The 22,751-nt window shown below is 46.2% G+C and overlaps 1 protein-coding gene across 4 annotated transcripts in view; it reads right to left on the bottom strand.

The window, feature by feature from the left end:
- The window catches only part of ZNF219 (zinc finger protein 219), a 425,855-nt gene that overhangs the window by 246,896 nt on the left and 156,208 nt on the right, over nt 1–22,751 (bottom strand). Inside the window, exon 1 of one of the 4 annotated variants that reach the window (XM_086923065.1) lies at nt 6,433–6,526. The exons of the other annotated variants lie outside the window; for them this stretch is intronic. The gene's annotated coding sequence lies outside the window, so the exon portion shown is untranslated. Of the gene's footprint in view, nt 1–6,432; nt 6,527–22,751 lie in introns of those variants that run through there. 4 annotated transcript variants of the gene reach the window in all.

Genomic DNA, 22,751 nt, shown 5'->3' with positions numbered 1-22,751 from the left:
GAGATTTGTTGATTCCGGCATAGAGAGTGTTTCCGCAGTCTAGCCTGCTGGTGATGAGTGCCTGGGTGAAGGTCTTCCTGGATTTGGGGGGGGGGATCCATTTGAAGGTCTTGCGGAGTATGCGGAGGGTGTTGAAGCATGTGGCGGACACAGCATTGATCTGTCGGTTCATGGAGAGTAAGGAATCGAGTATGATGCCAAGGTTGCGGGCGTGGTCCGTGGGGGTGGGAGGATTTCCAAGGGCGGGGGACCACCAGGTGTCATCCCACGTGGCGGGGGTGGATCCGAGGATGAGGACTTCCATTTTCTAGGAGTTGAGCTTCAGGCAGCTGCTGCTCATCCGGGATCAACGTCCTTCATTCCCTCCTTGAAACTGTGCCTGGTGACGTTGGGTTCTTTGGTGAGGAAGAGGATGAGCTGGGTGTTATCGGCTTAGGATTCTATGCTGAGTCCATGTTTTCTGACGATGGTTGCAAGGGGGGCCAAGTAGATATTGAGGAGCGTCGGGCTGAGGGAGGATCCATGGGGTACTCCGCATCTGATCTCTGTGGGTTTGAAGAAAAAGGCAGGAGTCTTATTCTTTGTGTTCGGCCGGAGAGGAAAGCGCGGATCCAGTCTAAGGCGGTTCCCTGTATGCCTGCATCCTGGAGTCTGGCAGCTAGTGTGCAGTGGGAGACGGTGTTGAAAGCTGCTGAGGTCTAGTAGAATGAGGGCTGCAGTGTGGCCTTAATCAAGGAGGGTGTGGATGTCCTCTGTGGCGGCTAGGGCGGTCTCGGTGCAGTGGTTGCTGCCGAATCCAGATTGAGATGAGTCGAGGATGTTGTTGGTTTCTATGAAGTGCGTTAGCTGGGTGTTGATGATTTTCTCGATGACTTTGGCGGTGAAGGGGAGGAGACAAAGAGTCCTGTAGTTCTTGCGGTCCGACGGATCTGCAGAGGGCTTCTTGAGGAGGGATTTGACTTTTCTAGGTGTCGGGGAACGTGCTTGTTTCGAGGGCACAGTTGACTGTAAGTCATAGTTCTCATGCTATGGCGGCCCTGTGGAAGATGTGCGGCAGGTAGGGGTCAGTGAGTGCTCCGGAATGGATGCTCTTCATAATCCTTGTGTGTCTTCTGTGGTGACAGTGGTCCAGGTGAGGAGGGTTGGCTGGGTAGCGTTGCTGGTGGATGGTGTTGGGTCAGTGCCTTGGCCATGGTCGTTGTTTGTGGTAGAGTGTACTGATCTTGAGGTGGAATAAGGAGCGGAGTTTGTTGCAGAGGTCCTGGGAGGGAGGGACGTCAGATGTTTCGCTGTGGGGTTTGGTAAATTCTTGTAAGATGGTGAAGAATTTCTTGGAGTTGCGGGATTTGGATGGATTCTCTCCTGAATTAAGTTTCTCTTCGTAGATCTGATGAGTTGGTTGTGTACTGTGGCGACGGTCCTGTACGCGGAGCGTGCTTCCGGGTTTTGCTGTTTCTCCATGCTTTCTCCTGTCTTTGGCACGAGCACTTAGATTCTCGGTTGCCTGTGGTGAACCAGGTGGCTTTCGTTTTGTGTCGTCTGTCGGAGTTCTGTCGGGGGTGAGCGTGTTGGTGCAGTCGGCGATCCATTGGTTGAGGTCGTTGGCTGCAGTGTTGGCGTCTGTTGTGGTGGGGGGAGGAGTGCTGCTGAGGGCGGAGGTGAGGTGCTCTTCGGTGATCTTGCTCCAGTTTCTGCAGGGGAGGTGTGGCGTAGGCTTGTGTGCGGTGGGTTTCGAGAAGGAGAAGTGGACACAGTGGTGGTCCATCCAGAGAGGTTCCATGGTGTGACTGAAGCAAATGGTTTTTTCTTTAAATACTTTTTTTATTAACAGTTGTCAAAATCAAATCAGTTAACAATGACACATATGCATTAGCATGTATATACAATTGTAAGGATGATACTGACAGTATAGATTATGAAAAAAGAAGATGCCACATCAGGTATGAGTCCATGTATAGAGGCTGAAGGCGGGTGGCCCTCGTCCCAGTCCACCAGAGCCGACAATCGCATTGTGACCCCATTGCACTGATCGCTGCATGGAAATGTAGGTAAAGAGACAAAATAACAAACCATTCTTACAGTGGATTAGGGCAGGGTGTGCCATTGGGTGCGCCCTGAGGGGTAGTGGTGTGCACATTGTCCATATCTAGGGTCTTGTCTGTACAAAGAAGATAAGAGGTAAAAGACTCTCAAATATCCCGTGGATGGGGATGGGCATTTGGAGTCAACAATTCCCAATATGACAAAGTTGCTTTTGGCAGTAAACTATGTCCCTGATCCAGTCTTTGAATTTAGGGGGCGGGTACCTACCTCAGTGAATGGCAACTCTGCACTTTGCAAGGAGAAGCGTCAAGGTGACCAGCTTACGACACTCACTAGTCACCTCCTTCACGTTTGCCCAACAGGCCAGTGAGTGGGGAGAAAGGACTAGCCACATCCATGATTGCAACTATTGTGCGGAAGACCTTGGTCCAAAGCACACCGTTCATCTGGCATAGCCATGCCAAATGCATCAAATCCGAGTCTGGCGCGTGGCAGCGCTGGCAGTTCGAGTCAGGAGAGAGCCCCATCATACGCAGCTGTGCCGGAGTGCGATAAAGTCTGGGGAGGAATTTGAAATTAATGAGACGGAGACGGTCGTTCAGGGATAACACTTCAAGTACAGAGCAACAGTAAGACAAATGAGCATCTGATAGGTGGGTGGCGAGGTCTGCACTCCATGAGGATCATGCACTCAACGACGGAGCTGCGTGAGGGGAGAGTAGTTTCCCTGGCAGGAGGTTTGAGGTCTTGCTCTTCAGGTCTTCAGTTAGAGATGGGATCTCTTAGTGTAGCAGCTGATACATTCCTTCAAGACGGGACGAAGGAGAGGAGTTATGCATTCCCTCATTTTTATTGATCACGAAGGGCCTCGGCCCAAGTGCAGAGGCAGCAGACGGACTTAGTCTTGGTGGGGGTCATAACCTTATTGATTGTTCCCCTGGTAGAAAACACTTCTATTTGGGCGGAGATTGCTGCGTGGTATACGCCTCTCCCTGCCTCCGGAACCTCCCTATTAGGTTCTGTGGGAGTTAATCTAGTTCTCAATCTTTTTCTCTTTTTCCAATCTAATAGATTCTGGCTGTGGAAAGAGCTTTCAGCTAAGTTAACTATGTTACTGTGCTTGGTGTCATGTCTCAGAGTCTCAGACTTTCGAGTCTTGGATATTACAGGTAGAGTGTTCTACCTAAATACGTTCTCTTTTACGATCTGTAGATGGACTAAATGCAACACTCGCATCATTTCATACCCGGCTTTCATCGATTTTCTCGAAACTTTGTGTGGTAAGGTGCTTGAAAGCATATGAAGACTTGACTGAGGGAATCTGCTCGCCTGGCGACAGACAACTTATGAGTGCCCTTAGAAAGCCGGATAAAGCAATCTCTTCTTGCACAATTGTCCAACGGGTCCATTGGATCATGTAGGAGGCAGGCATTTTTTGTGGGAATGTTTGGAGCACACTGCGAGAGGGGTTATGGCATCCAAGGCTTTTCATTCTGGTGACTGTTTGGAGGATATCATGAATGCAGTGGTTTGGTCCTTGTACTACACGTTAAGGAGGTTCTACTTCAAGCCGGTGATGGATGTGGAACAGCTGGCAGTCAGCAAGCTTTGAACTAGCATTGTCCTAGCCTCTAGTCCTGACATTGAATGAAAAATTTCCTAACAAGTGTAAAGGAAAGTTTCAATTCTATTGAGGACTCTGAGGTGAGGATTTTTCGACCCAACAAGAGGTTTCTCGAGACGTCCCTCCTTGTTCTCAGTAAGTAATTGGATATTCTGAATTGCCTCGTTATGGATAATGTTATTTTCCGCTCATATGTAATTGAATTTTGAAGTATCTTTTGATTAACCATGTTATTACTCATAACAGTTGTTTCTTTTTCTCTACAAGTTTGATAACAGGATGGGTTCATCCGCACTTACCCTTTGATTATTTTTCTTTTCAGGAAATAATGGCTCCAAACAGGATTCATGAACAATGGAGTTAGCGCGAGTTGCACAAAGAAAAGAGGCAGAATGGAAATAGTAGCTGGACGTTATTGGCAGGGTCTTGAGATGACTGGTTGTGATGTCATAATATCCCAAGGACTTTTGGAAATGTTAGTGTTTTCGCATAAAGCTGTGTTTAATGGCTGCTGTTCAAATTTATAATGAGTGAAGTAAAGATTATAAGGCATTATATTTGCATCGGAGTCCTTAATAAAATGGAAACTTTCCGTTAAGCTTGTTAGAAAATATTTCTTTGTTACTCAAGAAAGAGTCAAGAGAGATTACTAAGTTGTAGAAACCCAACGCTAATGGAAGCCATTGATCTAGCCAAAAGTATAGATAGTCTCTTCAAAAGCATTCAATCCTGGAGATTCCACCAGTACTTTATCCACAAATGATAGTGAACAAGTTTTTTAGATGTCGTATTATGTTAATGAACGTGGGAAAGGAAATTGCTAGTAGGAAGCCCAATTATGTTGTTTTCAGATGCGGATCCAAGAGTCCCCTTAGCAACAATGTGACGTGTTCATCTATAGAAAAACATTGCTTATTATGCAAAAAAACTGCCCACCTTCATATTGTACGCAAAAGTAACAAGAATTCGGTAAAGACTAACAGTGTTGATGGTCAAGAAGATACGTTAATTGAAAACATAAGCAATGTGGTATAACCATTGAATGTAATTCCGATAACAAGTCCTGGTTTAGTTAAGGGACCTTTATGTGAAGCTAAAATTGGTGATATTTCTTAACAGGTTATGGCAGATTGACAGTCTTCTGTTAGTTGCTATTCTTAAAGACAGAACGTTTTATAATAATTGGAACAACACAGTAACACTTTGCCCACTGAAATTAACCCTAAAGCTTTTGGTGAAAAGGACATTGACATGTTTGGGTATCTTGTGTCTGATCTGGAGTGGATTGAAAGAGCAACAATAGCTTAACTTTATTTTGCAATTAAAGGAAAAGACATCATTGTGTGGCAGGATTTAGCAAAGATGGGCTTCTACCTTAAACCAAATGCAGAAAATCCTGTGGTTGTTGGGGAAATGACTTAAGAAGAATTTTTCTAGCAGTACAAATGCTTCTAGCAATGCTGCTGATGCTTCTATTGAAAATATTTTATTGGAATTTAAATATATGTTTTGCAAGTAGATTGGTACCGTGCAAGGGTTTGAGCACCACATCAAGCTAAAACCACAAGCTCAACCAGCAGTTAATAAAGTTCACCCAGTGCCACTTAGCATAGAAACAAACTTAAGGGAGTTTAAATGAATTTACGTTCAGAAGGTATCATTGAAACTTTTGTATCTTCACAGTGGGTTTCTCATGTAGGGGTTGTGAAGAACAAAATCAGGAGAAATCAGGTTATGCGCTGACCATTGCACTTTAAAGAGAAATTTACTTGTTGATTGCCATCCACTTCCCAAGATAATTGAGCTGTTAGCTAACTCGGTGGAGCTAAATATTTTTCTCTTATGGATCTGCGATCAGCAAAACAGATAGGACTTACAACAAAATAACGTGAGGTGACAACTGTCATGACACCGTTTGGTTCTTACAGATATCTTAGGCTACCTTTTGGGCTTGCTTCGGCAACCAGTGTTTTTTTAGGAATTAATGGACAGCATGCTTGGAGAATTAAAAGATGTGCGCGTGTATCAGGATGATTTCCTGATTTTTGCTGAAAGTTTAGAAAGTCATAATCTAATTTTGAAGAAAGTACTCTCTATTTTGTTGCCCGCTGGTAAGACTATAAGATGGAACAAATGCAAATTTGGTAAACAACACTAGATTATTTAGGTCACACCATTTCTTCTTCAGGTATCAGACCTCAATTTTGTCTTATCAAAGCCATTAAGAAGGCAGCTCAGGCTAAATACAGAGAAGCTCTTCGGTCCTTTTTGGGTTTGGCAGAGTATTACGCTCACTTTGTTCAGGGATATGCACAAATTGTGGAGCACTTGAGAGAGCTACTGGGAAAAGGTCCAATAATTTGAACACAGCTTTTGCTAAAGTCAAAAGGTTGATTGAACAAGCACATGCTTTTAACGCTTTGCACAAAGGTAGCAAATACATGATTATGGTTGACGCACGTTAACCAGGACTGGCTGCTGTTCTTAGTCAATGGGTGGCAGGCATGGAGCAAGTTGTAGCTTTTTCCTCAGGAATATTAAAATGGGGTGCAATGCATTACAGCACTACTGAGTGGAAAGCACTTTTTGCACGTGGGCAGTACAGAAGTTCAGAATGTACATTTGGGGATGTGAGTTTGAATTGTTTACAGATCACAAACCTTTAGTTGATATCTTGAGAGGAAATGGAAAAAGTAATGTGTCTGCAAGGCTGGTGAGACTGTTGTCAAAACTACAGGAATATAATTTTGTGGTGAAACATTTACCTGGTGACAAAAACTTTCGGGCAGATTGATTGACTCGTATGCCACTGGAGACTAATGATGAGGATGACGTTTTGAATTATGTGGAATGTGTTGCTGCATCAGAAGCTGCTGTAAGTGAAAGTGAAAGCAAAGTGACAGAGAAGGAATGTATGGAAGCTTATCTGTATGGCATGAATTTGCTAAGTGTTCAACAATATATTTTTATTTCATTTCATTGCAAAATCTTTATTCGGATACGATAAATATCCATAAAACACAAATCCAAAATCACAACATGTAATAAAAATACATAGGTCAGATAAAAGGGGAGACAATTAAAAATGGAACAAATCGTGAAGAAATTGATTTTGATCAAGCGTCAACAAATACATCATACAATTCATTATAGTTAAAAGTACAGTATAAAAAGATATCTTAACAAGATGTATCTGCGATCTCAACAAGATGTATCTGCGATATAAGAACAAAATTTAGCAAAGAAGATTTCAGAGGGTACACATTGAGTTACGAGCATATGCTGCCACTTTCAGAAAGGAACCTACTCGGAAAGTTAACTCCTCGTCTTCTAGAGTAACAATATGCCTATAGGCTGCCTTTTGATCAATCGAGGGTATAGTCTTGAAAAATGGCATAAAAAACTTATTTGTGTATTTAAAAAAAACTGCAAGAAAATAAAAAGTGCAACATTGTTTGTTTACATTGAGCATTACAGGGACATGGAAGTTGATCAAGATTGGAATTGAACCCCAAAGGGAAACAGAGCAGAAATTTCATAGTGTCAACTCTTAGTCGAAAGGGCAGAGCCCTCTCCCATCGGCCAATCAATCTTAAAAGATAACTACAGGGTAAATGGGAGGTGTTCTCGATCGTCATATATATAGCGACTGAAGATTTCCATACCTCTGTTTCATATCTAGTTTTACTATGAACGGCATAAAGTGCCTTCTGTAGACTTTTTTTACTTATGCCATCTGAGTCGGTCGGATTTGAAAATATCCGCTCGAGATTTACACTGATCAAGCTCTTCCTAACAGCAGCAAGTCAGTGTATTTCCCTTCCCTTATCACAACCGAGGCAGTCTTTTATTATTTCCCTTGTTAACTGTGCTGCGGGGTTCTGCCAAACCGCAAGCCAAAATATAGCTGGACGGGCCTTAATATAGACTTCGATGTAGGGGAGTTTCACTTCACTGTGAGAAGCATACTGTGATGAAGAAATAGGGGCACCCAATAATTTGCGACAAAATCTATTTTCTTCCCTCTGGATGCTGTCGCACTGTCTAAAACCCCAAACCTCTGCACCATAAGTTGCAGTGGGGATACATTGTAGTTTAAAATTTTTGATATTGGCAGAAACTATCTCTGTCTTTCTAAGTTAGGGCAAGCTAAGTATGTTATTGATTGCTTCAGAAAACTTTTTATTACTGTGCGCTAGATGCTCAGCCCACAAACCATTCCCTGCAAAAACCAACCCCAGATAGGGAAAGTGTGAGTGCTCTGCAAACTATCTGAGTATTTTTCGAACCACAAGCCATTAAAAAGATTTCTTAAAATTGGTGCATAAGTCCAAACTTGCCATAAAATCAACAAAACCTGCACCAAAATGCGTAAAGCATTTGGGATGCGGGCCTAGGACTGCATCGTTGGCGTACAGTAAGGCGGGGAGTGTGTTACCATTAATGATAGGGACATCCCTACCCAACCGTCTACTTTGGCGGCTCTGGGAAAATTGCTTCGTACACCTTCGCAATGTAGACTCATTTCCAGGCTCTATAAGCATATGCAAGCTGACGCCCCGGTGATGGTGCCTAGCGCTCGACATAAATGGAATGCAGAACTAACGCCCAGCTTGACTGAAGACCAGTGGACCTACTGTTGCACTCAATTGACTGAACTATCCCCTAATTAGAGACTCCACTTGATTCACTTCAAGTTTCCCCATCTGTATTATAGAACATACCTCAGCTTACATCGAATGGGGCTTAGAGAAGATAGCTGCTGCTGGCGTTGTGGGATACCCCCCGCCTCCTTCTCACATATTGTACACAAAGAAGGTTTTGGATCCTACAACTGACCAGCCTGGACCTCAACAATTGCAAAACAGAACAAGATGGCTAGTCAGGATAGTTTGAAGGAAAATTAGGACCCACACAGCCCATGTATGCTGCGTGACCCAGAACCTTTGTTTAACAAAACATTTATTTTTCATTTGTAATCAAGTTTCATTAATTAATTCACAAATGTCTTCAAAGGAAAATCCTGTCAAAACAGTCAAGTCAAAAACATACAGTTGTGTGCACGATATATACAGGTGTAAAAACATTTACAATGAATACTCAAAATTTCACGACACCAAAATAAGACTTAATACACAATAAATACATTCCAAATTAATTGAGATCATAACACATTTACACAAAACATAAAGGGAGGAACCAGTCCTTTAGCTAGAATACCAGTGGACAGGCGGAACTGGAGATGGAATAAGAAACGCATTGACCCCCAGCCTGTGACAAGAAAGAAGGGTGCAGCTAGGGATCAACTAATTCCACTGTTGTGGGCCCTTGTTCGCAATCCTATAAAATATTCCACCACAGGTTTTGTGAGATAGGCAGGTAGTCTTATTCCATATATATCGTATATATCGTGCACACAACTGTATGTTTTTGACTTGACTGTTTTGACAGAATTTTCCTTTGAAGACATTTGTGAATGAATTAATGGGCTGTGTGGGTCCTAATTTTCCTTCAAACTATCCTGACTAGCCATCTTGTTCTGTTTTGCATCTTGTTCTGTTTTGCAATCCTTCTCACATATGGCATGGGAGTGCCAGAAACTAGCTGACTATTGCACTCACATTTTTATGTCTCTCAATCAAATCCTGGGATTAGAGCTAACACCCTCTCCAATGGTGGGATTGCTAGGGTATGTCAGGGATACACATGTAAAGAAGCGTAAACTGCATGCCCTCTTGCTGCTGTTCGCCAAACGCCAAATTGCTGTACATTGGGGGAGGAAGAGGAAACCCACGATCAAGGAATGGATCAGGGAGGTTACTTACTGTCACGTCCAGCTCTCTACATTCTGGGAATTAATGCCGCCCACTTCTAGACCGAGAGAGATTTGGGAACCGTTCCTTACCTGTGCTCAGGAGAGGACATGTGTACTTCAGGATGTCAAAGATGTAATCGTCCAGACTGGAGATGTGTAATTTAATTAATGTGCAGAATCGATAAGTGCATGGGTGGGGTAATGTGAATACATTGATGTGTCCTACTGTCTAATTTTGACGTTATTCTGCTTCAATGTATAATTTTACATTTATTCGGGTTCCATGTACAAGGGTCACATCGCTCTGATGAGCAAGTTTTGATTTATGTCACAAATGTGTGTTCTGCACTGCTATATATTTGGCAACTATACACAGAGTTGTTTTTGTTGTTGTAAATTATATGTAATGTACCTATATGAAAATGCCAATAAAGGATATATAAAAAAAAAAAAGAAAAATGATAGGGCCATCAGAAGTAAGTCATACCAACGACTCATTCAGGTCGTTGATATAGAGAATGAAGAGTAGAGGGGCCAGGACTGGTAAGGGAATGGGCTCAAATAACACTACTGAGGAGGGTAGTCAATCCTGTTTATCCAAATCAGACAAAGGCAAAAACCTATTGTATGTGGAGAGGGAAGGAGCTTCAATATTTGGGACCCCCAAGAGTGGCTTATAGAAATAACCCAGGGGTAAAGCCCAAATCTGATTTGGAATATTGGGGTTGATCTCCTGTGCCATTACTATTGATTTTACCAAGTATGGGTTACGGAAGTTGAGGACTATGCAGTCCCCCTCAATGTTTTTTGGATACTGTCCCACCCATCCAACTCTACGTGTCATAATGATGTTATTGGTAAATGACACCCTGAATCCCTTATGTTTAGACAACCAGTCACCACTTTTATTACGTAATTGGTCCCATGTCTCAACTTGGTTTTCTTTGAGGGGAGGTACTCCTGCCAGGATGACTACATAGGGACAAGCTGCCGGTGGTAGATCCAGTGTCTCCCTACTACGCTTAGGGTGTGGGTTATGCTCAGAGGCTAAACCGCCCTCGCCTATTCTACTACCCTCAGAAATATCAATGACCAGAGCACCAATAGAAGTAGTAGGAGGATTACGAGACAAAGGCAGCTTTTTAACTAACCGGCTATCAGCACCACCCGTGTCAACAATATTGTTTTGTTCCCTACAAAGCTCTGGTACAAAACAGTCCTTTACTTTGTTGCAGGTTACACAAGTACAGATAGTTGGGGTAGTTATTGGTGCGCTTATCAAAATATCAGAGTTAGAACGGAGGGCATTATTCATTGTCACCATCATGGTATTAACAGACTCTAAGCATGTCCAAATGGTCCAATCTTTTCCTCAACATATCAAAGTTATTACCCAGTAAGTCTCTGATGCGTTCGTACACAGTGTCCGTGACAAGATTGATAAATGAGTCCCCTTGGTTTTAGCACTCTAAGACAGGAAAACCTACATCAGTCTGGGTGCCAATGGTTTTACCAGGCTCCTTATTTGAGGTTTGTGCGGGAGCTTCTAAGGACTTAGTAGAGGCAGAGGCATGTATCCATGAATTCTATGTCAGGACCGGAGGCTTCAGATTATGCTATATCTTCCTTCGCTTTATTAACATAAAAACTCCACAGCAGCTCAGGAAAATACTCAAACAGTGAAAAAAATGCTTTCAATCCAAAAGCATTTGAAGAAACGTTTTGATAGTCCAAAAAACCACAACTCCCAAGAGTCTGTGTACTTCTAATCCACAGTCCTTCCACCATGTCTACCACAATTAGATAGCCAGTCCTCTCTTCCTCTTCTTCCTCTTTCTTCGCTGCTCCCGCAGCCAGATAAGTGCTTTTCGATGTTTCCTTGAATTGTGTGGCATTTGCTGTATGTTACATTGCTCGATTTGTTGGGGGCTCGTCGCGTTGTTTACGCTGTCTTTCCTTTCAGGGCCCTCAGTCGCGGGAACGCTCTAATCGTTCCTACGCGACTTTCTTTTTCCCCGATTGGGTGCGGTGACAGTAAAACCCACCAGAGGGCGCCCGCGCGTCTCGCCGACTCCTCAGCGCGTCTCTACGATCACGGGAGCCGCGCTGAGGAGCCTGTTTGCGCCGGAGCCTGCCCTCGCCTACCCCTCTGACGCCCGGTTACCGGGTCGGTATTCCTGCCTTTCTGACGCCCCGCAGGGGTCTGTATTGCGGCGTAGACCGCGTGAATGCCTTCGGGCGTTTTTTTGTGCACCACTTTATAAACGTGTGGCTTAGCGCGCTTAAGGGGTGGCTGGACTCGGTCCCGGTGAGGAGGGTCTGCGCGCTGGGGATGGTGCCTCCCTATCTGCCACGCCAGTCGGCCCAAAAACGTAATTGCAGTCAGCCTGTCTGCCCAAAATGGAATTCCCAGTACTTGGGTGCATATAGTGCCAGGGTTGCTCCTGTCTTTGGGGGTTTTTTGCCCTGTATAGTGGGTTTTTTTGGTTTCCACATTATTGTTATGGCCCACGAAGGGGATTATGAGGAGGAGCCCTACTCTTACCTCCAGGATGATGAATTCTACCAAGCGGTGGATAGTTCCATATACCGCTGCGTGACTGAGGTGGTGGGTCCCATGGAGGACCGCCTCTCAGCACGCATTGTGGAAAAATGTGCTAAGTTAGCGTCTGCACATTTGGGGGCACCTACTGACCTCCCGGGGACATCTGGCGAAAGACCGCCGGCACCAAAGAAACCCTGCAGGGAGGGACCCCCTTCAGGGACGCAGGGGGTGGACAGAGGCGCCTTTGAGCGTCTCCGTGACGCTTTTTTGGCTAAGGCGACTGCTGCTCCCCCTGCACCTCTGTCGGGCCCTGAGTCCGCAGTAGACATGGGAACAGCCCCCTCATCGCCGGTGTATGATTCCCCTGACACGGATGATGACGGGGAGTCGGTGCGCTCTTGGCGCCCCTCGGGCTCAGCCGCAGAGCTTCCTCGGGATGAATCAGGCATGCTGGACCCGGACGAGATTGTCCACCCGCGGTCCGCGGCCTGGACACCGGGGGAGACTGTGGCGAAGTTCGTTGCGGGTCGCCTGCGCAAACCGCTGGAGAAAGAGGCCAGAGGCTGCTTGCGGGGTGAATGCCCAAGGCCCACTTTGGACGGCAAGGTAGCTATGACCCCCGAGTTAGACGCTAAAATGGCCACCTTCCTGGCCAAATTCATGAAGGACCCCCGCAAGGGCATTGACCGATCCTGGCGATCATGTCAGGATAAGTTGTTGGATGCAGTCGGGCCTGCCACAAAAATCCTCCACATGGCGGAGGAGGCGAAGGCGAAGGGCAGGGTCATTTCCCCGGAGGTGCTGTCAAACTGGGCACAACGCGTTATCGTGTTCCTGGAGAATGACAACTGCGCCTTGTCAACCGAGCGTAGGCGATCTTTGCTTATTAGGTTGGGTCCAAAATTGGGTGACTTAGCCTCTTCGGAGGCGGGCGCGGTGGCCCAAGGGGGCCTCTTTGGCGAGCCTTTCATCAGGGAGCTGGGCAAATTTGTGTCCACCTTTACCTCGCTGGACAAAGCACAATCCAGCATCAAGCGCGTTTTTCATCAGCGTTTCTCTGGAGGGGCCGGTCGTGGCAGGGGCCGCGCGACCGGCCGTGGCCAACCAACCAATAATAGAGGGCAAGGCTCCGGCAGAGGACAATACCAGACCTCTGCGAACTTCAATAATTTCTACCCCACCAGAGGGCAACGTTTTGGCGGCAGAGGTTACCGAAAAAACTCCGGACCCAACAATACCACCGGTGAGTGTACTTTGTTTGGATCAAGTTCCAATAGGAGGGAGGTTGGCGTCCTTTTACGAGGAGTGGGAGTTGCTCACTGCCGACGCTTGGGTCTTGCAAACCGTCCGTGGTTTTCACATAGAGTTCTACGACCACCCCACTCAGGAGGTTTTTCCACGGCCGATTGTGTTTTCAGAGTCCGATGCGCTTTTGATAGACGGAGAGGTCGTGGAGTTGCTTCGCAAGGGAGCCATCCGTCAATCAACGCGCCACCCCAATGGGTTTGTCAGCAATGTCCTCCTAGTGGACAAGACAGATGGGGGCAAGCGACCAGTGATCAATCTCAAAGAATTCAACGGGTGGTTGGTCTACCGGCACTTCAAGATGGAGGGTATCTACCTCCTTCGAGACGTGCTCCTCCCGCAGGATTGGATGGTGAGGCTAGACCTCAAGGATGCTTATTTGGTGATTCCTATCCACCCGCCGCATCGTCGTTTCCTTCAGTTCCTGTGGAACGACAGGGTGTTCGAGTTCACGGCTCTTCCGTTCAGCCTTTCATCGGCCCCCTGGTGCTTCACGAAAGTGTTGCATCCGGTGGTGGAGTACCTGAGAGGCCAGGGAGTGCGGATGTTGGTCTACTTGGACGACATTCTCTTCATGGGACAATGTCTGGTGGTTTTGGCCGGGCAGTTGCAACAAGCCGTGCAACTCCTTCAGCGACTGGGGTTCGTCGTCAACGGCTCCAAGTCGGTACTGGTTCCCACTCAGAGGCTTACCTTTCTAGGATTCGACGTGGATTCTGTGGAGGCGGTTCTAAGCCTCCCGTCCAGGAAGATCGCGAAAATCCGACATTTGTTGCGGCAGACTGTCACGAAGGACAGTACGTCTTTGCGACACGTCGCCAGGGTGGTAGGACTCCTGTCGTCCTTCATCCAAGCGTTCTTTCCGGGGCCCCTGCACTACAGGGCGCTTCAACGCCTCAAAGCCCAACACCTCCGGAGAGGAATGAGCTACGATCAGTTGATACCCCTCACGGAAGAGGTGAAGGAGGAGATGTCATGGTGGCTTTCTCACATGGAAGCATGGAATGGTTGGGCGATTTTCGGGTCAGTCCCGGATCTCATCATAGAATCCGATGCCAGCAGATCGGATTGGGGCGCTCGGTGCGGGGATTTCTCCACCGGCGGCGCCTGGTCTTCAGACGAACAACGGTTGCATATCAACTGTTTGGAGCTCCTGGCAGGCTCCTTCGCGGTACGTTGCTAGACCAAAGATTCGGTCAAGGCCTGCGTTTTACTCAGGATGGACAATGCTTCAGCGGTTCGTTATGTGAACCATCTAGGAGGTCCTCGCTCTCGCGCTCTGGCGAATTTGGCGAAGGACTTCTGGGACTACTGCCTGTCGCGTCACATTGCGGTGACAGCAGAGTACCTACCGGGTCAGGCCAATCAGGTAGCGGACTGGCACTCCAGGTACCTGAGGGATGCCAGTCAATGGAAACTGGATTCAGGGGTCTTCCAGTGGCTACAAGACCTTTGGGGTCCTTTTTCGGTGGACCTGTTTGCGTCCTGCCTGGATCACCAGCTTCTGAGGATTTTCAGTTGGAGGCCGGATCTCCTAGCGGAGGCCACAGACGCCTTTCTGCAGGATTGGAGTCGGGAAAAGCCGTTTGCGTTTCCCCCGTTCTCCATGGTGGTGCGGACGGCGGCCCAGGTACGCCGCCAAGGAGTGGAGTTGGTGCTGATTACACCGCTTTGGAGGTCTCAAGTATGGTTTCCGGTTCTTCTGGAACTTTCTTGGGATTTTCCAATCCTACTCCCCCTGTTTCCTCTCCTCCTGAGGAATCCGGATCAGGAACCGCATCCTCTCATCTTGGCAGCTTACTCCGTCTCATGGCGTGGAGGCTCTCAGGAGACGCTGGACGCTCCTGGGCCTTTCGCGATCGGCTGAGGGCCTTCTCTCCAAAGCATGGGCCGATAGTACGACGAAGCGCTACAGATCCGCTTGGCTTAAGTGGATGCGTTGGTGTCTTCGAAGGGGTTTGGATCCCTTGGTCGCGGGCCTCGTTCCCATTTTGAATTTCTTGGCTGAGCTAGCCACCAATGGCCTTGCTTATAGAACGATTAATGCGATTCGATCTGCGATTTCTGCGGGTCACAACCCAATCGATAATTCTCCAGTCGGAGAACATCCTTTTGTTTGCCGGCTTCTGCGAGGTATTCGTCTTGCATTGCCTCCGGAGCCTCGGTATTCCGTCCTTTGGGACGTCAATTTGGTTTTGAATTTATTCCTTTCATGGCCGGCCAACACCTACTTGTCTCTAAAGGAGCTCTCAGCTAAGTTAGCCATGCTGTTGTGCTTGGTTTCTTGTAGGCGTGTGTCTGATGTGCGCGCGTTGGATATATCGGCGCGAGTCTTCTCCCCGGATGGGGTTACCTTTACTTTGGGGCGTCGCACAAAATCGGCGTCGCGATCTATCTCATACCCAGCTTTTCTGGACACTCCTAAGTTGTGTGTTGTGCAATGCTTAAAAGCTTATGAAGATATAACCTTGGAAATCCGCCCCCCGGGCGAACGTCAATTGCTGATTGCCTTGCGGAAGCCACACAAAGCAGTCTCCTCCCCCACTATTGCAAGGTGGGTGTGTTGGGTCATGCAAGAAGCAGGCATCAATACGAAGCATTTTGGGGCACACTCTGCCAGAGGGGCCATGGCTTCTAAGGCGTTTGCAGTGGGTGCTCGCTTGGAGGATTTAATGCGAGCTGCAGATTGGTCCTCGGACTCCACATTTAAAAGGTTTTATTTTAAACCAGTGGTGGATCTGGCCCAGTTGGTGGTGAGTAAGCTTTGAACTAGCACAATCTGAAGCCTCCGGCCCTGACATAGAATCGAAATTTGCCTAGCTTACCTAACGGTAAGTTTCAATTCTATTAAGGACACGGAGGCGAGGATTATCCCACCCAGAATGCACAGTGGTTCATACCCGCCCGTATGGCAGTAAGTAAAGTGTTATCCTATATGCGGTTATGTTAGGTTGCCAGTATATGATGCTCCTCTGTCATGCTGTCCCACTCCTGTGACTCCTCGCTTACGCTGTCCTTTTTTGTGGCAGGCAACGAGGGACCTAAACAGGATCAGTGAGGCGAATGCGTAATCTGCGCGAAGAAAGAGGAAGAAGAGGAAGAGAGGACTGGCTATCTAGTTGTGGTAGACATGGTGGAAGGACTGTGGATTAGAAGTACACAAGAGACTCTTGGGAGTTGTGGTTTTTTGGACTATTAAAACGTTTCTTCAAATGCTTTTGGATTGAAAGCATTTTTCCACTGTTTGAGTATTTTCCTGAGCTGCAGTGGAGTTTTTATGTTAATAAAGCGAAGGAAGATATAGCATAATCCTCGCCTCCGTGTCCTTAATAGAATTGAAACTTACTGTTACGTAAGCTAGGCAAATTTCGATTCAGTGTGGTGCGGGGTGAACTTAAGCGAGTTAGTTGTTTCCCCTTAGTAATAATAGGTTTCGTGGGCTTTCTCTTACGTTTTGCCCCAGAGGCTGCCTCAGACCCTGCGGGGGTTGAAGTGGGGGCCGAATTTAATAGAGGGCCTGCTGTGTTTGCACCATCATTTGACTCAACCGGAGAGACCTCAATGTTGATAATAGTATCATTAATACAGCCATTGGGCAAAGGGACATTTGGGTTAGTGCCCATCCAGTTGCGAGGAGGTGAGGTAGTAACAATATCTGCCCCTGACGTAGGACCTATCGGCGAAAGGCGCCTCTCAGTTAGTTCAATCTCATTTGCCACGAAGTTGACAGCCCTTTCCAGCATACTATCTATACTAGATGTGACAGGTCGTTGTGGGGGTAATCCCTCACGCTTCCCCAAGTTGTTGAGTACACAAGAGTAAAAATATATGCACACTCACCTCGAAAGGGATGATCAATCAGCAGGCGGCCAGCCCAGTCTCTTCCGCTGTTCTTAAGCATCTCCCGGCGCTCCTAATCGGCGTGGGCGGCGTGCACGCTGCTGGGGCTTGTGGTCTTGGTCCGGCGTCCTCACTCGCTGCGGGGACCGGAACCTTGCAAATGCCCAAATTACTCTCTTGGCGGTGGCAGCAGCAACAGAAACAAAGGCACCAGGTGAGTAGATTTGACTCCTAATCAGCGTGGGCATGGTGCCCGCCACTGGGGCTTCTGGGGCTTGTGGTCGGACTTCTCAGGATCATATTTGGTTTTGCCAAGTAACATGCAATACTTAATAATATTATTCGAAGTGGATCTATTATTCCTTTGTTGATTCTACCAGTACTGACGCTTCCATTACGTTTTTTTGTGAGTGTCTTCACATTGGAAGTGGCTGGATAGGGAAAATTCATATTACAAATAACAGCAACGCAGTCAATATGTACTACATAGCCACAGTCTTATGTACCAAAACAAATTTATTTTCTTTTTATCTGGTTTTTCAAAATTTCAAAAGCACATGGGCAAACCAAAGACTGTCACGACAGTGAATTCATGAGTACAATATCTACACTTATACACAAGTACAAATATACAATATTTACAAAGTGAATGAAACACAACGACTAAGGACAAATGGAAATGACACACCAAAAACAATGACGTAATTCAGTGATCAAAAATTAATTGCATTTATATACCGTGAAAAATTTGTGCAAGAAGCAAGGGTACAACCAGTCCATGGGAATGTGAAACCAAGGGACAGGCGGGGACAGATGGAGTGGGACGCCTGCCTGCCTCGCAAAACTGTGGTTCAATGTTTATATTGGGTTGCACGACTAGGGTCCCAAATGGTAGACAATTTCTTTTCCTAGGTGCACCCTCTGGAATAACCACAGGGTGGAAGTGTCGACGCGTTTCGAACCGGACTATTGACGGTTCTCTTCAGGACGGGGACTGGGAACAGTGAGTCTGTAACAATATACAGAATAGGTGTCAGGGTTAAATACCATAGTATTGTAGCAAAAACCAATAAACAGTGACTCCACGCAATGAAGTGGACTTTTACCTGCACGTGGTAAAGAAAGTGCCGTGGTGTCGGTAATTCGCAAGGAAATTATTGTTTCTGTAAAGACATATGAAAAGGATACTTAGCACTCAGGTCCATAAAGGAATATAAGGGATATAGGCTGGTACATGTCACCTTAGGCCATGAAGAATGAAGGCTCATACCTGTGGTAAGCCGGTTGTAATTCTTGTTGATATATTGCCCGCCACGCGGTACAACTCGAGAGGGGAGACAGCTCACATTATGACTGTGTTCTTTTTGGAAGGCTGGAGAGGACACATCAAAGGGGGTACGCGAGATTAGCCAAATATTTTTTATATAGACTAGTTGTGGCGATTGCGGGACAGGGTGGTAGATCCTACCTGGGTAAGTAGCTTTGGCTGAGTAAGGCGTCTGGTCACAGAGGCCGATTTTGAGACGGCGGGCGGTATCTCAGTGCCGGGACCTGCATTTAAACAAAGCGAGATTGTTTTTAAAAAAAGCGTTCCCGTTAAGCGGGAGCCACAGCGGTAAAGCGCTTCGCACGAGTTGCAGAGAACCTGCAGGGCACTTACTTCTTACGGAGGATTCAATCTCTCAATCTCTCTCGGTCGGGTGGACACAAAGTCTATCAGTATGACGCGACCCTCAGCCCGAGTATTTGAAAACTGCTGGGCCGGTTAGCTGGTGGGAGTGTCTGGGGGCGGGGTTATTGGAGCATCATGGTACATGTAGTTCAGGCCATGTTTATGACAATGGAGTATGTCAAACTCCCAGAATGAATGTCGTGATGGATTTAATTCGCGCTTTACAGCCACTAAAGGCTGCCTGATGCAGCTGTGAATCCGAGCTCAGTCTACCGGGGCATGGATCGTAATTGGCAAGGCTGGATATACAGTCATATGTACAACATAAGTACTGGGCACAATACAGTCATGGCATGGTAAATTAAGAATACATTCGATCCTTCCTAATGAGAGCAGAGTGCCAAGAGAAATTGAAAAACAGCAGTAGTTTGTTCAGAGTACCGGAAATAGAAAAACGAAAGTTATAGAAAGCAGCACAGCCAAGCTCAGCCGGGAAATTAAAATATAGTTCATAGACTGGAAGTTTCAGACATTTCGTTCAAGCCTGTATTGGATGTATCAAACTTCAAAATGAGATACGCTTCTTTCTGGGACAGGCGGAGATCGGGGTCTCCACTGCCGCCCCTGATGACTGCCAGGACTGTCCATCTGATGTCTTGACTGGAATGTTTTTTTTGTGAGAAATGTGATACAAGTGGAGCTGTCATGGTTTTGTTGTTAATTCTTGAGCGATGTTGGATGATGCGCTGGCGGACTTCCTGCGTAGTTTTGCCGATGTACAGCATGTTGCATGGGCATTGGATGGCATACACGGCGTACTTGGTTTTACAGTTTGTGTGTTCATTGTGACGCCAGAACTTCTTCCCATCTGTGAAGAGTGACCCCTCTATTGTGAGTTCACAGACGGAACATGTCCCACATTTGCGGTGCCCCGTGACTGGGTTTGCTCCGAAGATTGTATTTTGAAGATCTCTTTTCGGTGGAGGTCTGGTAGATGTTATCATTTGCCCAATGCTCCTGTTCTTTTTGAGAGCAAAGAGTGGGGCACCTATGTCAGGGAGGATTTCCTTGACCAGATGCCAACTTCTCCTGATGATTTTTTGCAGTTGATTGGTATGGGGGCCAAAGGTGGAAACACAAACCATCCTATCTGTCGCAGGTTTGGATCTTTTTTCAAGGAGATGTTCCCGGGGTGTCCATCTCGCTCTCTTCATAGAGTGTTTCAAGAGTTTCTGGGGATAGCCACGTTCCTGTAACTTAGAAGTCAGGCCTTGACCATGTAGTTCAAATTGTTCAATGGTGGTGCAGTTGCGTCTCACACGGAGGTATTGGCCATAAGGGAGGTTGTCCCTTAGGCTTCGCTGGTGGTAGCTCTTGTAATGAAGAGCATTGTTCTTATCCGTCTTTTTCTGGTACAGAGAACATGACAGCACATTTTCCTTCACTGAGATTTCGACATCCAAAAAGGGGAGAGTTTTTTCATGGTAACTCAAACTGAATTTAATATCCGGGCTTCTGTTGTTCAGCCACACATGAAATTCTTCCATTTGTATAGATGTACCATTCCACACGCACCACACGTCATCTATAAATCGGAGCCATTGTCCAATGAAATCTCTGTAGGGGTTGTTGTTCAAAACAAATTTTTCTTCGAACTGGCCCATAAACAGAATGGCCATTTCGGGGGCAAAGGGCAGCCCATCGCCGATCCTTTAATTTGTAAGAACATTTCGTCCTCAAAGGTGAAGAAGTTTTTTTTGAGGGCCACAGTTGCCAGAGAGATTATGAGTTCTGTTGGTACCCTGTGGGGACGAGGTCGACCCTCCAGGTAGAGTTCCATGACATCCAATCCGTCTTGTTGAGGTATTTGTGTGTATAAAGAAGACACATCCATGGTAGCTAGTAATTGACAGGAAGAATCAAATGGTAAGCCCTCGACCTGATTGATGAAGTCCATGGTATCCCTGAGGTAGGATGGCACTTGCACAACGAGAGGTTTTAGAAATACATCCACGAATTTGGAGATGGGCTCAAGAACAGAGTCGCACCCAGACACTATTGGGCGCCCAGGTGGTACTTTAGGGTCTTTATGCACCTTGGGTAGGAAGTACAGATGTGGTGTTCGGGGTGTTGTTTTATAAGGTATTGCGATTCTTTGGGTCCAAGAATCCCTGCTTCCTTAGCTGCATTCACAAGTCCTCTTATTTGATCCTGAATTTGGGCAGTTGGATCATGACTGATCTTTCGGTACCACTCCTGGTTGTATACGTGATTGCGTCCCTCTGTCCTGTATAACTCCTTAGACCAAAGGACCACCGCTCCCCCTTTGTCCGCTTGTCTGATGACTGCTTCCTTCTGGGTCTTAAGTTCTTGAATGGCTTCTCTGTGTTTCTTAGTGATGTTTCTTGGAACAAAAGGACGTTGATTCTCTAACGCGTTGAGTGATGACATGACTGAGCGTTCGAAGGCTAGAATGTTTTTGGAGACGTTGTGGTTGGGTGGGCAAAAGGAGGATTTGTTCCTCAAGCCTGAAGCTTCCGTGGTAGCTTGTTCAGTTGCATCCTTGAAAAACCATCTCAACCGAATCTTCCGAAAAAATTCCATCACTTCCAGTTTTATTTTGGTGAAGTCCATTGCAACCCCAGGAACAAAAGAAAGACCCATTTCCAGGACCTCTTGTTCGGCTTTAGACAAGGTCTTCTCGGAGATATTGATAATGGCAGATGATTTTACGAGTTGTAGTGCTTCTTGCGTGTGGTCATCTCCCATTGGGGCTTGAATCTTGTCCTCTTCGGCTGTTGGCCTTGGCCTAAAAAAGGCCTCTTGGGAGTATTCCTGTTTTGCTGATTTCTATTCGATGTGCCCTCTCCTGCATCAGAGTCCTCCATTGATTCAGAAGAAGATGTTTCCGAGAAGGTGGTAAATCTTCTCTTGGATCTCCCTTGGTTGGAATTCAAGTACCTAATTGAGTCCGATCTACTATAGAATTCATCTTTTAAGTAGGGATACACATTGTCAATATTAAAGTTCTTTTGATCTTTTTCAAACTTTGTTGTCTTAAAGTTGATGGTGTTGTCACGAAACGTGACCAGTTCCTTTTCAATTTTTTCCAGAAGAGCTTTAGCCTCTATTCCCGTATGGTTGTCCCTGATGGCTTTGAGTTGTTCCTCGATTTCCTCCTCTTCTTTTTTAAGGATTCGCTGGGCAGTCTCGACCGCTTGTACCATTAAGTCCCTACTGCATTTAGTGCTGATAAAGCTGAACCCTTTACGGTAAACAGGGTCATCGGTGAAGATGACAGGGACGTTTTTAATCTGGAGGCCCCAAGGGATTGTTCCGGCTCTCAGATTTGCTAGTAGAAAGTGGCCATGTAATTCCGTTCGGACATGTTTTTTTCGGAGTCTGGTTAATTTCTCGGCATAATTGAGCTGTTTGGCTGTTCTGCTGAGTTTGACATAAGTGAAAAGTGTGGAGTCAGAGAGTAGTTTTTTAACATGATCCTCACTAAACGATAACGTGTCCTGTTCGGCCATGTTGAACTTTGAGGGAAGGAGAGCCTCCCCTAACACAATTAATGAAAAAATCGACTACAATTTTATGTCGAAAAGCAAGAAAAACCTTGCGAGCAAGCGCCCGCTCAACCAAACTGTGAAACAGAGAAGGTTATGGATCCTACTTCTACCCAGCCCGGATCTCAACAACAGAGTAAACAGAACGAAGTGGCTGGATAGGGAAAATTCATATTACAAATAACAGCAACGCAGTCAATATGTACTACGTAGCCACAGTCTTATGTACCAAAACAAATTTATTTTCTTTTTATCTGGTTTTTCAAAATTTCAAAAGCACATGGGCAAACCAAAGACTGTCATGACAGTGAATTCATGAGTACAATATCTACACTTAT

This window comes from Lissotriton vulgaris, chromosome 5 (genome assembly GCF_964263255.1).
Source record: "Lissotriton vulgaris chromosome 5, aLisVul1.2, whole genome shotgun sequence".
NCBI lineage: Eukaryota > Metazoa > Chordata > Amphibia > Caudata > Salamandridae > Lissotriton > Lissotriton vulgaris.
Note: the sequence above shows the minus strand (reverse complement) of the source record. Positions and strands in the feature narration are given on the sequence as shown.